The sequence below is a fragment of the Atractosteus spatula genome, chromosome 7 (genome assembly GCF_055471065.1).
Source record: "Atractosteus spatula isolate fAtrSpa1 chromosome 7, fAtrSpa1.hap1, whole genome shotgun sequence".
NCBI classification, from domain to species: Eukaryota; Metazoa; Chordata; class Actinopteri; order Semionotiformes; family Lepisosteidae; genus Atractosteus; species Atractosteus spatula.
In genome coordinates, this window is record NC_142712.1 from 58,245,801 (window position 1) to 58,263,684 (window position 17,884).

Here is a 17,884-nt window from a genome sequence, read left to right on the forward strand (position 1 = left end):
TACTCTGGCAACAGCAAAAAAGGAAGTTCAGTGAAATGAGACCTCCTACTTAAAAGTAAAAAAGGCTTGCCACCTCCTCAGTACATCGCATGCACAATGCACTCACATACATGTATTGTTGGCTCACATTCCTGCTCATTGCCCAGTGTAACAGCTGGCTGGACAGGCTGAGTTAAGTGCTCACCTAAGAAGTTCAGTTAGCCTGCTCTGTTGCCTCGTGACAAACATGACACCTGGTTTCTGGGCAGCAAGTGGAGAAAATAGAACAAATACAGAGGATGTATGTCAGTCGATATCACTCCAAGAGTATCCCCCCTTTGCCTAGCTGAACTCTGCTCCACCTCTACATCATTTTTGTCTCGACAACAGCACTTGAATAATATTAGCACTGGCATGCCTTTGGTGCATTCCAATCAAAATTAATCCACTTGCTGCTGGTTTTCACAGATTTAAATAATGTACCACACTATTAGAGTTTTCCAATTATTTTGAAGTAGGTGTTCATGTGTCTGATGAATATGTTATTTCTGTTTTTCAAGCATTTACACAGTTAAGATAGTGTGAGGACGTGTGCCCTAATGGGATTTGCATCAATCCAAATCCTGAAGTATTGCTTGAAAAGAATGACAGTAACCCTGTGATATGTCCTGCCGAAGAAATCACCACCAATAAAAACTCTCCAATAAAGGCTGTATCAATCAGCGCAGTGTTATCGACTTCTTTTAGGCTGCATTTTGAGAATGATTAAAGTTTAGTCTAGACAATCAAGTTTCAACTAACTGAACACACCAAACTTCACTTAGAATATTTTTTTCAATGTCAAACCAAATCACGAAGCCTACAAGCCATGTTATGTGTTATGAGTCTACGCAAAAGCAAATCAATTATTTTTATTCTGAACTACCATAGTTAACAGTATTTAACATGGGAAACTACTCATGTCTAGGAGGGGAATCAGGAAGAAATATGTCAAACTATGAATACGTTTAAATAGCAAGTGCAGGATTTCTAAATGTGTTCTCATTATAAGAGAAAAGCTTATATAGTCTTGCTGCTTTGAATACTCAAACGCAGAAACTCAAATTCAACAGTGCACAGAATATCACAGTTACTGTAACATGCAGACCTCTGTTAGCATATCTGAAAATTAGGAAAAATATCAAGGAATGTAAATATACCTCAGAAGCACAAGAATTCAAATTCAGGCCAGAAAGACTGCCAGACTTTAGACGGATACACATAGACTTTGTGTTAGACACCGCTGGAAAAGTCACACAGTAATCGGGTGTACAGTAATTGACCAGCTCAACTTGACAGTCTTAAGGGCCACTGTGCACAATCAGCTTCAGACCCACACTTGAAACAGCCCCTGGCTGGCTTAAAACTCAGCACGCCGTCTGACAGGGCTGTGCGAAGTGTCCCACCCAGATGGCCGTCTCAGTGCCCAGGCAGCTGACCTAGCACACCCTGAAGCAGTCTCATTCTTGGCCTTTGGGGGTGCAATCTCTGCCCCCTCCTCGACAGACAGCCGCTCCGCTCCCTCTGCTCACATGACAAGCCCCAGGCTGAGCCAGTCGGTCTGAGAGGTGATTGACACACATGCAGTGGAGCTGAGAGGTCAACCAAGGTGCAGGAGCGAGCAAGATCTGCACAGCACGAGAACACAAGCGCTGACAGCACAGGACAGGCTTGCACAGTCCTGGGCCAGTGCTCCCCCTGCCTTGTGTGCTCGAACAACACCATTAACAGACAGAAACTGATCATCTCAATAGACATGATCTCAAAGACACTTCCAGGAAATATTTTATCTCAGAATTAGCTCAGTGTAAGATGTGTATTTAAAATTCATTACTCATTTTTGTAGTAAATGATATTTCATGCATGCGAAGCTCAAACCTTCCTAGCAAGTCCGTGCCCTTCTGTACAGCATGGACTGTAGCTGACAGTTTTACATGGCTTGAAACACACATGTATAGTAAACGTATGAGCCATTAAAACTGAATGTGAAAATGAACATTGAGATATCGGCCCTTATACAAAACATTCAGGCACAAGCAGTTTCATTTTCTTATTATCAAAATCTGCGTACACAGCTGGGCTTGTTTGAATTTCACTGGATTTATTAGTATTTTGAAAAAAAAAAGTTCAACTACACTGAGATTAGATCTACATAAAGTAGGTTATAAAATTTTACTCCACTACAGTATTATTAAGATGGTGGTGATTGTGCCAGACTTCTAATCACACTTCCCAAAAGTTATAGCTGAAATAATGAAGCTTGAAAATGGGCATTGTATAAAAACACTTTAACTGAGGTAACATACATAAATTGCTAAACTATTGGAGACATAGAAACAGAAAATCCTGCTTCAAGTGATTTCTAAAACTAACCAAAAAACTTGCAAAACAAATAAAAATGTGAATGAAAAATAGCTAGCGTAAACCAAATTAGAGCCCTAATTCCGTTCATTTATCCTGCTACTGAAACAAATTGGTCACACAGTACATATTGTTCCTTGGACTGTTAAATAGGGAATTTTCCAGATAGCAAATATTTTTCTTCAGTAAGATCCTTCCAATGTTGAAAGTGTTTTCTAAATACTGTATGTGTAGTTCTATTGGTTACTCCCATCTCAAAAATATTTCCAGAACATTTGCTTTCCTGTTAAAGGAAAACATTTTAATATCTTTTGTGCAATTGAGTAAACTGTATCACAAGACACAGGGTGTATTGAATTATGAGTATGGACCTAATTTTCCCTGTAGGCAAACTGTGAACGAATTGCCCATCTAATTCATTCACTATGGAGTGGGCAGCCTGCCCACAGTTTGCATAGAAGCAAAATGTATGGTAACATACAGCATATTACATCAAACTTTGAACAGACTCAAAACACTAAATTCAAAAGACACAAGCATGGTGCTATAAGCTGGCACCTTAGTCCTACGTGTTGTTTAGGGTCTGACACAGATAGCTGTGCAAGTGGTGGGTATTTACAGTATACTGAAAACCACGAAACCCTTAAAACACCAAATCAAATGCATCTTGTTGTGAAGAATCTCACTTGTGATGTGACACCCTGAGCACACAGCATATCTTATGCTGTTTGAGAATAAAAGTCTAGCACATTTCAAAATCGCTTAAAAGGTGTGAAAAACGTTATGAAGGTCCAAATTTTACTGATCATCAATAAACATTAAACTGAAAACAGCAAAAACAAAATAAAACCCACAGAGGTGGAATTCAAATACAACATACAGTACGTCCCACAGTGGGATAAATCACTCAACATTCATTTAGGTTAGGAAATATTGTGTATGACAGAGAGCTTTCATCTTATACTGTAGATGTCACTTATTTTGTTATGTATACAGTACCTGTACATCCAGCCTTTCTAGCAAATACTCATATGTCTTAGGAATGATCTTCTTGAAGTGCCACAGCAGGCTTGACGTGGGAACAGAGCAGCAGGTCTCCCTTCCCCACTTGCCATTTTTCCTTCAGCAGCTGGATCTCAGACTTTTCTTGAATAGTTTACAAAATTTGCTTTCTGACAGGGTGTCTTTCTTCAAGCTCTATCTATTCATTCTGCAATGTCCCGAATGCACTGATGACTTTTCCAATTCTGATAACGGCCTTGGGGTCCATAAAACCAGGCTCCATAAAAAATTAACCTAGTCAATTTGTGCTGACTTTGTGCAATGTATTTGTTAGATCCTGCTTTATATATTATGTGCAATTTTGTCTCCACAGTCCTAAAAAGATATGGGCGCAATATGCAAAGGCACACTGTACTTTTTTCCAGCACACACTTCACAGATCCCAGTCCATGTTTGTACCAGAGAGCCATATACTGTATATAAATTCCTGCACTATGAAAAGTTTGATTCATTATTTATACAGTATGACAGTATAAAAAACATTTTCCCCTTTTTACTAGACTTTCTGCATGTGAATAGTCTGTTTTTACAAAGCATCAAGAGGTTACTCCTTCTTAAGCAAGTGTGTGCCAGAGCAGGGAGATTCAGGGCTGGAAGCTGAGTCATGTGTGTCTGTAAACACACTACTCATCTGTTCAGCTGTGCTGTTGTCTCACAAGAACTTTTTTAAAATGGCAGGATGACGTTCTGGCATTGATTAGCTACTTCAGCTATTGCACTAGGAACTAAAGAGTGTGGTGCCCTGAAAAGCTTTCTGTTATCTGTAACCCTTTTGTATGTTCTTACATAGTATTTGAAAAAATCATAAGAATTAAAATGGCAGGTGAAATGTAGAAGCTGTAAAAGCTTTGTTTTAGATAGAATATGTTGGCAAGGTTGTGTTTGCAATCCATCCCTTATGTCCCTTCTGCAGACAGCTCTGGGTTACACAGGATTCTACATGCGCTGAAGTGCTTCACTCCTGCGTTCAGGACAGACCACTTGATCACTAGAACACCTAGAAGAAGTAAAGGCCCTGCAATCTGGGCCAGAGGTCTTCGGTCCTGGTTTTGGAGGCCAGTGTGTCTCCACCCCACTGCTCTTTTAAGCAGCAGTACCTAAAGACTGGAGGAGCTGTTCGCCCAGTTAAGCCTGTTCCCAGCTACTTTCGCTCATTAAGAGCTGTGCTGAAATAACAACTCCAAGACACACCAGCCCTCCAGGACCAGGACTGCACACAGCTGACTTAGACAATCTAGACTCGAGTTAATAAATGCACAAACTACCCTCTTTGACTAACCACTAGTGGGAAAAATGACTGTAGAAAAATTTTCTTCTTTACTTGTCCTTCTCTGCAACCTGCTTTGAAGAGAATCTGTGCTTGAGGAAATTTGTTTTACATGAAGACCTATACCTCTATAACAAGGTGGAATAGTAGAGCTTAATAGGGTAATTATGAGAGCAATGAAGCCTCACTCTCTCTCTCTCCCTTATGGTGTTTTTTAACATCCCCTGTAGCTGGGGGTCGGGCATGTTACATATGCATGAATTAAAAGAAAATGAACAGATGCTCAGCAACTAGAAAATTGCCACGAACAAAAAAATGCATGATCCACTGAAAGTTCTTTGTGCAGCTGGTATATCACATTTCATTGTGCATTGCTTAAAAGCAGACTTATTTAACTACCAGGCAGTTAAGCTCTGGTAGACAGCTTTTAAACAAAGTTTTTAATTTAACATTAATTAACAAAGACCCTGCTGGGACGTTAAACCCCTGCAGCACCTGTAGGATGCTGAGCCACCCTGAATTGCCTGATTGGTTTTATTTCAATCCCAGTCCCCTCCGAAACAGTTCCTTCAGCCTCACTGCTCTGGACCACTAAATAGCAGTCAATGCAAGCAATCACACAAGAAAGAAAAATATATTTATTTAGATAATCAGCATATGTTTCTCTTCCCAACCAAGTCTCTCGATGCTGGTACACCATTCTTTGTCAAGGTGTTTGGTTTCAGCCTAGAGAACACCACCGGAAATAGTAGCTGCTGCAGTTCAACAATAGTTCCTTTTCAGATGCTGTACTGTTGCAGAATTTTAATGGCTTTAAAGCAGGGTGGAATGAAGTGCCTCATCTCTCAAAAGGGCCCCATCTAAACCAGAAAGTTAGCAGGTGGGAAAAACCATTCCGCTGTCCTTATCGAAACAACTGGTCAATCAATCCTCTGTCCTTAAGAAGCACCTTTAATCAGAGATGACATCTCTCAGGGAACACTGGTAGCCTGAAGGCTTAGCTTGCACCTCTTCTGCCCTGTGAGACAAGGGCACCAGAACTATAAACACCACATCCTTCTCTTTGTGCCTCAGAAAGTTGTTAAAATGTCCTGCTCTGATTTTGTTAGACAGGGGATTTGTCTTCCTTCTTTTAAAAAAAAATGCTATGAATTTATTGTGCTTGGAATTTTGTTTTGTAAAAGACAATATCCAGCAGATTTGCCTAAACATCTAAAATTTTAAGTCTTTTGAGAATAGTTAAATAAATGTGTTTAGGGCTTAAGCAGACGCATTCAGCTATTTCCTAATGGTCTTAAAATGCTGATGATTTAAAAGATTTATGTTTGTTTTTTCCATCAAGTCAAGTGTAGGAAAATCTTTTCAAGATCAGGTAATGGCATTTCCCAAGCAGATGCACTTGATTGGCAGAGATCTCTGGGGACTGGGAAGGGTCCAGTGTTCCAGTGACTATGACTTGCTGGGCACCTGTGATCATGCTGTGTTATCAGGGAGCACCACTTCAGTCTTCCAGCTGATGCCTTCATCGCTGTATGGCATGTGAGAATGGCACATGGCTGTTAAAGTGCATGTTCTGGAGAAAATCGTTCATGGGCCTCTACTCCATTGCTGTATGAGAGGCAAAACATAGTGAAGTGACCCTTGCGTTCTCAAATTATGTAATTTTTCCTAGGCCTTTTGATAGTGTAGTGTTGGTCCTCTGAAAGGGTTATTTTTGGTTTAAGTTTTACATTCTATATCGTCTCCTTAGAAAACATATCGTGTTGTGTAGAGAGGTTGGCTACCCGTGACGTTAATAAAGAGAAGATTTTAATGGTCTCTGTAGACTGTAACAGTCTGACAGGTGGATTAGAGATAAGCCCTACTCAGTTTCTGGAGAAAGAATCAGAGGTGAAAACAGAAAAATACATTTAAAAAACAGCACTGACTGACAATTTATTTGATAGGGCATTGGCTAAACAAAGGTGACCTGTCAATCAGGGTGTTGCTCTGAATTGCAGGACTGAACTACTTATCACACATGGAGCTGGTCATGTACTGTATTTCTCCTGTAAAAGTAGCACACCTTTAGAAAAGCCTTGTTTCACTCAAATTCCAAGAAACACACTACTTGTTTTTCTTAATGAAAATAATCCTAGATTACTGAACTGATCTTCATTACCTGCTCATATAGTATATTGATGTATATGTTTAGAGTTTTTCTTACTGTTAAAGTTTTTTTTTTACTTTAGTGTGGTAATTTTTATTAAGTAACTGAGTATAACTGAATCTTTCACAAAGAAATAATACAGTAAACAGTTGATTTGCCATCCAAATAGTTTTGTTATGTTCAATTGTTTAATTTTTAAAGATCATTTTCAAATTGAAGTATATACATTTTGCTATTTCTACCAAACTATACCAAATCCTATCTCCTATTTCCTTTAGAGCTCTTTTTACCCATCTGACAGAAATGAGGAACCAAGGCACTGTAGCTGCCAGCTAATTGAACTGGCAGATGACAAAAATAGAGCTAGGATCAGTGCTGCCAATGAAACATAATGGCTCCAGCCCTCGTCTGAAAGCACTGGTTCTACGACTGTCTGGACTGTCTGATAAACGGCCCTGGCTCTGTCAGCACACGTTCCATGAGCAGCTTTGGGATCTCCACACTACCTCATGTCACCAATGTATAGACAGGCCAGAGAAAAAAACATCCCCACATAAAGATGGCTGCCACTTGCAGACACATTCAGAGCTGTCGAAAAGAAAGAAACGACCTGTAGAGCTAAACCAAGGCAAGAACGACTCCATTCAAGTCACATACAGTACAAATGAGTCCATCACAAATAATCTTACCTACTGTGTAATTTCCACTTCTGTCCACTGAGGAAAAGGTACAAAACACATTATTCGAAATGTTTTAGGGATGTTTTCTAAATTTATTTTAGGGTAGAATTATTAGTGAAAAGTAATAGGTTTATTCCATGCTGAAAAGAGAAGAAAGAAAACACAACGTTTCGGCCGTGGAGCCTTCTTCAGGTGTGAGGTGTGAGGTTGCTCCTTTGCAGCCTACGCATGCTGACGCAGCTCCCCACCTGAATTATTAGTGACTTGTGTTTCCCAGAATAGTTCAATTTTAACACATACCGTACAACATCATCAATTTGATAATGAAGACACTTATCATATGTGACCATGTCATACACTAAATATGCAATCTATGTCACATTCTGTATATGCCTCATATTATTCAGATAAATTCAGATTTGAAATTGATGTTTATTATCCTGATTCTGAGCACTTTCTGACAGGACCTGTGCTGCATTATGGCGATAAAAATGGCAAAACAACTTGGATGTGTCTGTTCAACATGGAGTTTCAGGGGTCTGAGGCAAAGACACATGACTCTGTCTTAGTGAAATCTAATGGCAAGTGATTGACTGCTGTCACCTAGTATGAGAGTCTGGTTCTGCATAAATATGGAGGTGCTTCAGGTAGAAGGAAAAGGTGGTTTTTTATCTAGTTCATCACCACAATCTCGTACTTAGAAAGTGCATTTTGTTACATAAACATACGGATTTCTAAAGGGAAAATTATGCATGTGTCAAAACAATGAATAAAAATTAAAAGATCACACCATGAGAACACTGTACTGTACATCCAAGGGACAAAATATTTCCTTGATAGTCTCAGCATTTATTTTCACCATTTTTATTCTGTTTTTCCTTGGAGCTGCCGGTCAGATGTGATAGCGGAAGCTCTGTCTGCCCTTTCTCCAGTCCTGTTGAGCTCCTCCCAGCCAGTTCTGCACGAGAAAGAGCCTCAGTGTATTTGAAGCCCAACAAGACAATAGGTTGCTACTGCCACCTAATGGGATTTAGTTGACCAAAACTCATATCCCTGGAAAAAACACACAAAAGGGCATCTTAGAAAACAACCGCAGATGGCTTTCTTAAAATGTGGGCGGACTTAACTTTTAGAAAAAAGACATGCTATATACCGAGAGTTGAAGAGTCTATAATTCAGACGATTAAATAAATAGTAATATGAACTGGAAATATTTTATTTGAATTTGGTCTGCAAAAAGATACCTTATGTAACATGGCTTGAGATCAAATTGCTTGTCAAAAAATGAAAATAAATAGCTATTATCTGATTATGCTTCACAAGTTGTCCTTGGGAATTATTTATTTCACCTGGACATCACCAAGTTACAACAGGTCACAAAGAAAAAAGGTCCTTTCAGTCCTTCGGGGCAAAATACCCTGACTTCTTTACTGAAACCATACTTTGGAGCAATTAACTATTAGCAACCAAACAAGCTGAACGGGCTCCTCACATTTACAGTATAACCTTTCTTATGATCGTATGCATAAGGCCCTGTCTAGCTCTGTTGGGAGAGCATGAGGCTCAATCTCAGGGTCATGGGTTCATGTCCCACGTCGGGCACCAGGTCCTCCATGTTGGAGGAAGGGTACAAGGCTAACAACCCAACTGTCTTGTACCATTAAGAAAATTCATTGTCTCACCAGAAAGAAAAAATACAAAGATGTTGATTTTTCTAACTAGAACCACAAGAATTAAAAAAAGAACCTACAGTACCAGCTGTGTGAATCAGGCATGACATCTGTAATGATGACCTGACAGAACAACTGACCACCTCAGCATGTCACAAGCTAAGAATGGCACCCTTTTAGGCAGCAACTGTGACCTAATCACATATGTCAAGCTGGTAATCATCTCTGAAAACTAAACTTTAAATCTTTGATGATCTGAAGGCATAATCTGGAAACACCTGAGCTCAGCACAGAGCTCTGTCGCCACTGTGTGGGCCAAAAGAGAGAGAAAAAGCGCATGTTTTCTCCCCAGAGGTGGAGTTTTGAACCAGAGAAAACAAATCTGCATCATGACTCATGAAGATTTTGATGGAGCGGAAACACTACAGAATATTAAGGGGGAGGAAAGAAGAGCAATAACTGATATTCTAAGTAATGCTGGTATTCTTGATCTAGTCTGGAGCATGAGACAGCATCAGGTGACAGGGAGTATGAAGGTACAGAACTGGTTATTTCCTCAATTTATGAGTTCAGAAAGATAACCACACTGAGCTTAACTTTACAGTCATTATCTAGAATAAAGGACCCTTTTGCCCTGATAAATAAGACTGAAACAGTGTTGACTGAGGATAGCAAGAAATCTGTGAAGCTGCCTCTGCTGTATACTCTACTTTCTTTTCAATGAAACAGGATATGGTGTTGCAGTTTAGATTATAGAAATAGATTTTACGTTCTCATTACTGTTGCCATTTGCTTTTAACCACACCACTTAATTTTTGATGAATGCAATTACCATATTCAACATGTACTAGAAGGCTACGTTTTCTGCTCCTTTGATTCCTTAGTTCTGAAAATACAGTTGAACATACCAGAAATATTGCAGTTCTGGGCTTGCAAGTGGCACGGCCAGCAGAGATGCTCTCTCACAGCACAGGCTGAGCTCTACGGCCCAGACTGTGATCGGGGCTCCACAGGGGAGGCCCACAGCTGAGTGGGAGGTGTTGTCAGGGATTACGGTCGGGATCAGTCAAGACTCACTCTTCGGAGCTGGAGAAACAGCAAGTGCTATGGCAGCACCACTGAGGAATGCATCACTCTGCAGCACTGTGGCGCTTACAAAGTGTCAAAGCACAAACACCTTGACTGGTGGGGTCAAAGGAGCTTGTCGGCCCATCCTCATTGTCCCGAAACCAACTGGCAAGTTTGAATATCCAATAAAGAAGGGGACATAAAATGAAAAAACATGAAACATTCACATGCTAAACATAACGGCAGAGGTGAGAATTTGAAGCTTTGAAGAATTTGAAGCTTATAAGAATAGTTACAAAAAGACAAGAAGCCATTCAGCTCAGCTGGCCTGTTTTGTAGTTAGTAATTCATTAAAGGGGTCGTATTTAGCTGTTTTTGGGTATTGGCTTCCACTGCATGGCTTGGCAGATTGTTACGCACTCCTACCACCCTCTGGGTAAAGAAATGCTTCCTCCTGTTTTTTTGGTTTGAAATGTATTTTCATGTAGTTTTACACGTGTGTTCTCTGGTTCATGTTTCACTAATTCTGGAGGAATCTGGAGGAACAGTGGTTTGACTTTTTAGAGTTGGTGGAACTTTGTGTAATACTTTGCCAGATTTAGTTGTGGAAGAGACTCTTGGATCCTTTGGGAGAAAGCTCTAGTATATCCTTACACCAGTATAAAATGTATGTACTGTAAGCCTTTGCTGTGACCTCTGTCACCCCTGATGAGCCTGCCCAGGAGCAGTGTGATCTGTCCATGAGGTTTTTCCTCTCCTGTGCTATCTGGTTAGACCCGCAACACACTGAAGGGCTGAACGACCTTTGTTCAATGTTATCTCACATGAAGCAGTCTTGATTAAAACCCTACACAGGATATGACCTATTCAAATATGTGTCACATCATTTATTTGTTGTACACCAAACTGTGAGGTTCCATTACAGCAAACACCCTTACACTGAATACTGAATACTTCACCTGTCCCTGCCCAGACTTGTTACAGTGCAGAGGATTCCCAGCTCCTGTCTCTGTGGGCCATGTGTCCAGTAGATTTTCAGTCTTAGAAACAGACAAAATGGGTTAAATTGGCACAGTTAACTTTTATTAAGCATTAACACTTCTTGGAAGTTTTAGGTATCACAAATAATAAGTTTCCAATGAATAAAGTACAGGTGGGAAAGACACTGTGTCCAACAGTCCTGTTCTGCATGGAACACCTATTTAAATTCCAGAAATTGACAGAATACAGGTCAAGATCAAATTTCAACCTGCCACCAAATCTGGAATTCCAAAAAACTGGAAAACTTCCGTTAGTTGCTCAGCTCGAACTTTGCATGTGAGTCGAGTCAGAAGTCAGTAAAACAATGTGAATGCTGGGAGCTCTGAAACACAGAGCTCAGAAGACAGCTCATATCTAACCCTGACTCAGATTAAACTAAAATTCTGAAACTTCTTCAGATTATAAAATTCCTCCATATTATAACGAGTAACAGTTTCCTACTGCAATGATATGAAGCCTTTTGTATACAGTGCAATCAGTTCAACATGCTTAGAATCTACAGCTGGCAAGTGGGTAAGAGGTGTCATTACATCTGGGCACCTGTCCAAATCTGAGTGTAGTTAATGAAGGTCTCAACTTGATCCTAAACCCACAAGACCTAGAACCAACCATAGATATACCCACTCAATCCAGAGAAAGGGCTTTTTGGTGTCCAAAGAGAAAGGCAGAGAATTTACCATTTACCATTTAATAAATCCTGATCTGAGCACAAAGAGAAGGTTTACTTGTTAATTCAATAAAAGGTATATAATGGAACTATTAAGATCTCTCCAAAATGAACCTTTCTGGCTAAATGTATCATGTCAAGAAAGGGGGCACCTAACTAGGGCCAAACGCAGATAAAACTCAGAAGGGATGCAGTCAATGCCATGAGATTCATCCTTTTTCATGTCCTGAGCTGCTTCCTTCAGCTCAGGCCCCAGAGATGGAGCCCAGTTTTAAGATCAAATACTGAATATTTGACATCTGACCATTAAAGTCCTCACCTCTGCCAGCAATCCATGATCTCAGTCCTCTCAGGCTAAGCCTGCTGTTTTGCTGAGCACTCCAGCACAGCACAGCGGACATCGGAGGAACTGATCTCCTTCAGCTTCTTCTTAACTGTGGAAACAGCAGGAAGGGAATCTGCCTGTTCCCAGTTTCCTGCCATCTCCCACGGATCAAAAAGGCAAATAAAATAAAAACACAGGAGGTGGGTAGCAGATGGAAGCAAGGAGCTGTAATTCCAGACTGACATCCTGACATACTGGTCACAAGACCTCTGGACTTTCTAATCTGCAGGATTTTCTAAAGGAAATTTTGAACCTCACCTCTACTGCTACTAAAATAGTAACAGAGACAGGAACACTCTGGCAGCAGCCTCAAACACATATTGCTGTACAAGCCAAAGGGCTCAGAATGCTTTCTGAATGCTGCCCATCCTGCACAGAAGCTCTTGGTTGCTTGCAAGCTCAATAGACACCAGACGCTTTTGCTGATCTACTGGACTGAAGTCCCACAGGTACCTGCTGAAAGAAGGAGAAGGAAGCGAACACGAAATGAGCAGGTGAAAACAAGACTATGAGATGCAATCATGGTTTTTCCCAGAGATCTAATCATATCACAGTAACAATTACACACATCACTGGCCCCTGGCAAACTAAAACCTTCACATTTTCCTTTATCTCGGGAATACAGGTTGTCTCATATAAAACACCAGTCTTTGAAAGGATTAATTGCAGAATCACATACAGTACCTCTTAGGCTGTTACCTAAACTGTGAGAATGGCTTTTGTGGGCACAGATGTCTACAGCTTTTGTGTTGTCAGATAATTGTAAGTTTAAATAATAGGTGTCAATTGGGAGGTTAAACTTAAAATGATCCCATTAAACCTGAGGACTGCACACTTGTGCCTAAGAGTTGCAAACAGAAGCAGAGAGCCGAGTAATTTTAATTGAATTTTTATTAAATGCCAAAACAACGGGGGCTGTGAGAATTTTATTAAAGTACATGGTGAACAGAGCTGCAAGAGGCTCTGTCTGGCATACATATTGCAAATAGGGTGTTAGCAGCTGCTTTGCAGAGACGCTGAAGAGAAAACATCCTCTTATCTAGGTTTAAAATTTAGTATGTGGGCCTTGAACACAAAAAGCAAGGAGGCTAATGCAAAGCTTTTCATTAGATATAAATTAAAAGATCACTATGAAGTCAATCCGGAGACTTGATTACTGAGAAGGATGCTGTGTGCTGGGCCTTTTGCATTTGGGATGCATCGTAATGCAATTTGCTTCAATAATTTAGAGGGTTTTGTAATAAACCCACTAACTAGAGCAAATTCAAAAGGAGTAGGGAAGCATACTACACTCTGCAGTGAGGATGCAGTTGGCACAGGCCAATTACAAGCACGGCTTAAGGCCAAGTACAGAGAAAAATCGTGTTTTTGTTTGAATATTAATTCTAATTTGAAAATGTAATCAAATGGTATTAAACTGTGGTGAAGCAGGGTTGATTTCAATCCAGTTAGACATGCGTGAGTGTTTCACAGATGATAACCTCTTCTGTTTAAATCAACATTGATCCTCCCACCCCTCTCTGGGTAATCACTGCTGGCACGAACACAGTAGTTTCTACACTTGAAAAGAAGGGTTCTAAATGAGAAGAGGCCATTCAGCCCATCCTGCTGGTTTGGTTGCTCCTGGGTTCAAAAGCCATATTCAACTTCAACAAAATGGTTAGTGTTAATTTTGGACACTGAGAACTTGTGTGTCCTGTTTCTGTTATGCAAGCATCTAAAAATGATTTAGATGTATTACTTTTGATGTTTAAGATGTTTTCTGGGTTGACTTTTCCTGATCTCTATTGAAGGCTAAAAACGTTCAACTCCTTTCAACTGAGTATGATGTTCCAATCAGACCAGGACTACGTTGGGCTGCATTCCTTTGAAATGCATCTCAAGCAAATCCCGAGACACTGACTTCCTGAAAGAAAACTAGTAATTTTGCATGACATCATCCAGCTGTATTCCCAAAGGCATGCAGCTGATATAAACAGTGGTGGGTGCCTTGGGCTACTTCATTGATTGTTTGCGTGGCAGGAGAACTAAGGCAAAAGGCTTTATTTTCTTTGGTTGAAGCATTAAATCAATTAGTTGCTCTAAGTGCAGCCTCCAACCTTATTTTGTGTCCATTGGCCTGAATGTTTAACTCCCCTCTACTGGCTTTGTTAGCATAGTTTCTCAACTTCTGACGCCAGCGAGCCACTGAGCTGCTGCAGGACTGTAGTCTCAAGACAGGTCGTCCCAGTCCTGATCCGAGCAGCCCAGACACCTGCTGGTATCATTACAGCTGAGCTGAATTACCCACTTGAGGCCTTCATTGAACTAACAATTTGCTTGATTGAAACTGAGCTGAAAACCATCAAACAGTTCAGTTGAACACAGTGATTAAGCCAATGCAGGGCAGCATGGTGATGCAGGTCTGGAGACTTGGGTTCGATTCCAGACCTGGGGCTCTATCTGCATGGAGTTCACATGGGTGTCCTTTGGGCACTCCTGTTTCCTCCCACAGTCCAAAGACATACTGGTAGTTTAAAGGGGGAACTGCAATGCTATCTTTGTTTCCAGGTTAAAAGAATCAGCATTGATGAGTGCATTTCAAACAACAATGAAAGTAAAAAGTACACAGTAACTTGAAAAATCTCCAATTCATATCACAAAATAGACAGACTTTCCAGGTATGCGCAGCGCCATGTTCTGTGATTTGGAGCGATGCAACAAAACCTCTGGTGATGTGGCGTGATGTGGCCTCATGACATTGTAAACAAGCAGGCTTGTGAATACATCGTTCTCAACTTTGAGATGGTTTTGCCGACAAATGGAGTTTATGATGAACGTTTGGGAGGGATGACAACAACCGAGTTCAACCAGACTCAGCTGTCAGTAATTAGCAATCACTCCCAACGTCCTTTCCTCTCTCAAAACGCTAAAAATTCCTTCGTGATCCCCATCTGTCCCTCGCGTACGTCTTTTGCATCCCACCTCACCTCCACCCCATATCCACCTCTGCAGCTGCCCCTTGGTCACCCTGCATGGGGGTCTGGGGTTCCTCGTCCTCTGGCCAGGAGGTCAGCCCTCAGCCATGCGGGTTAGCCACATTTTCACTCCATAATCCTTTCATGACACTTTAATCTTGGGTGTTGCCATTCCTAGTGAAATACTATTTACTTGTTAACTCTGCATGCAGATCACGTTGGAACATTGCTGGGGAGAAATGTCCGCTGCACAACTTGTACTTATTCGCTCGTACATCACAGCACATTAGTCATCACAGAGCAGGAAGAGGTCGCTTCAGGCCACAATTCTCAGGAACTCTGGCTCTTACCATTTGTGAGACAACAGGGGTTTGCAAAAACATCACGAACTACTTTACTTTCACAAAGTTTGCGATTTTGTGCCTAATTCAAAAGTTGTACATTGTTTCTATACTGTAAATGAATTTATTTTGTTGCCGTCACTTAATAACCGATCTGAAAAATTGGGAGTGCAGTTCCCCTTTAATTGGCTTCTGGGAAAATTGCCCCTAGTGTGAATGTGTCTTTGTCTGCCCTGCGATGGACTGGTGTCCCATTGCTCTGGCTCCTCCACCACCCTAAATTGGAAGAAGAGGTTAGACAATGGGTGGACGGATGGATGAAGTCAATTCAGGGTTTAATCGTGTAATTGAGAGCTTGGCTGGAACCAAAACCAGCAGGTCTGTGTACCTCCAGCCCCAGGATTGGGACCCTGCCTCAAGACCAAGGGGATTGCGGCTGCTGTCGCCACCCAGTTTGACCAGTTGGGATTTACAGAGATCATCAAAACCTGAAACTGAAGTGCTAATGCAAGAATCGGTTGTCATAACTAATGTCTTCCACAAATACAGAAACCAGATGAGATAGGAAAGGGATCTGCACCACAAACACATTTACAGCCTTTTTTTTCATTGCCTGATCCCAGAATCTTGCAAAGGCCACATTAGAACATCTATGCACAACCTCAACAATCCCTTTTTTTTATCAATTTGGAGACGTCACTTTCCTTTTCATAACCAGTGGGAAGCATGAGCTGTTAATTCACTGCTACAGTCCTTGCACTGCAGTGTGAACGATCACTTGCGCACGCACCCCTCCAAGATGCCCATGTGGCAGAGCTAGTTGCCACTTGACATGCTGCAAACAGCACAGCCCCCTGCAGGAGTTACAGGAACAGTGCCTCTCATTATCATCACTGCAGAGGCACATCTGTCCTGCAGGTCCCAAGTCTCACTGGTGTGCTGCAGTGCAAGGATAATCTGACCAAACCAACCTCCATTTAAGAATCCCAGGCTCAAACTCACAGTTTCTGGCCTATAGGGCTGAATCCGCACCACCGTACTTTATGTTTAACCCCACTCAGAAGACTGAATAATCATTTCACACAGCTCCAGTGACATTTCAAGACTCTTCAACCATTGTTATAAAGAAGATTGTATAGATCAGCTTAATTGAATCTGGCTCTTACCATGTACAACTGTGAAAATATAACTTAAAGTGGGACAAATGCATCATAAAACTTGAAATTTACAATGTATGGGTAGACACTTTGATACTAGTTGTTTGGCAATAATGAAGAAAGCAGTATTAACAGTAGATGTGGGTTTCCTATTGTGGAGGCTTAATGTGTTGTGAGAAATTAAATTTTAACACTTGGGAAGAAATTAAATGGATTCAACATGCTTCCAGTTCTAGGGCTAGAATCAGAAACCCTTGTTAACACAACCACTGCCTCCACATTATCACACAAATCTAAACTAAACAAGAACGTGAAGGAACAGTATGGAAATGACAAGGCCATTTGTCTGCTGAATTTGGAATCAGCTCTATGAGGCCCGCTGCTGTGGTAGAATTCTGGCCATCACAGAGGACAGTCACCATCCCGGCCGTGAGCTCTTCACCCCACTGCCCTCAGGCAAGAGATACAAAAGCATATGGACACTTACCACTAGATTCTTCAATAGCTTCTATCCACAAGCAGAGCGATTGGCGAACACATTTAGCCATGCCCCTCAGACCACACCTGCACCATCTACCTCATTATGATTTCTTATTTATTGCTCATCTCCAGTCATTGTTTACATGTCTGCATTGTTTACATTCAAACTGTTTATTTGTTTACTTGTACATTGTCTGTTTGTTTGTATATTGTCTTGATGCACTGTCTGCACTTTGTATTTTTACACTTGTTTTAACAATTGAGAGACTTTCTGTAAGAACCCCAGTGTATCAGTACATGTACCAGTTACATATGGCAATAAAGTTCAAGTTCCTCCGACAGCTGCCCTGTAGTGACGGTTTAACACAATAAAGCAAGAGATGCACAAGGAACTTTGTTTATTATATGCAGCAATAACATGTGCATCACAAAGACTAAATTGGTTACTTTTAAGCAATTTTAAAATGGTACAGTACCTTTTTGTAGAAAACATTTCATCATTTGCTGAGGTAATTGGAATAATTCTGAAAAGCCCTTTTGAGTGCAAATCAGAGTGGCTGTGCTGCAGTAAGTTACAGAAG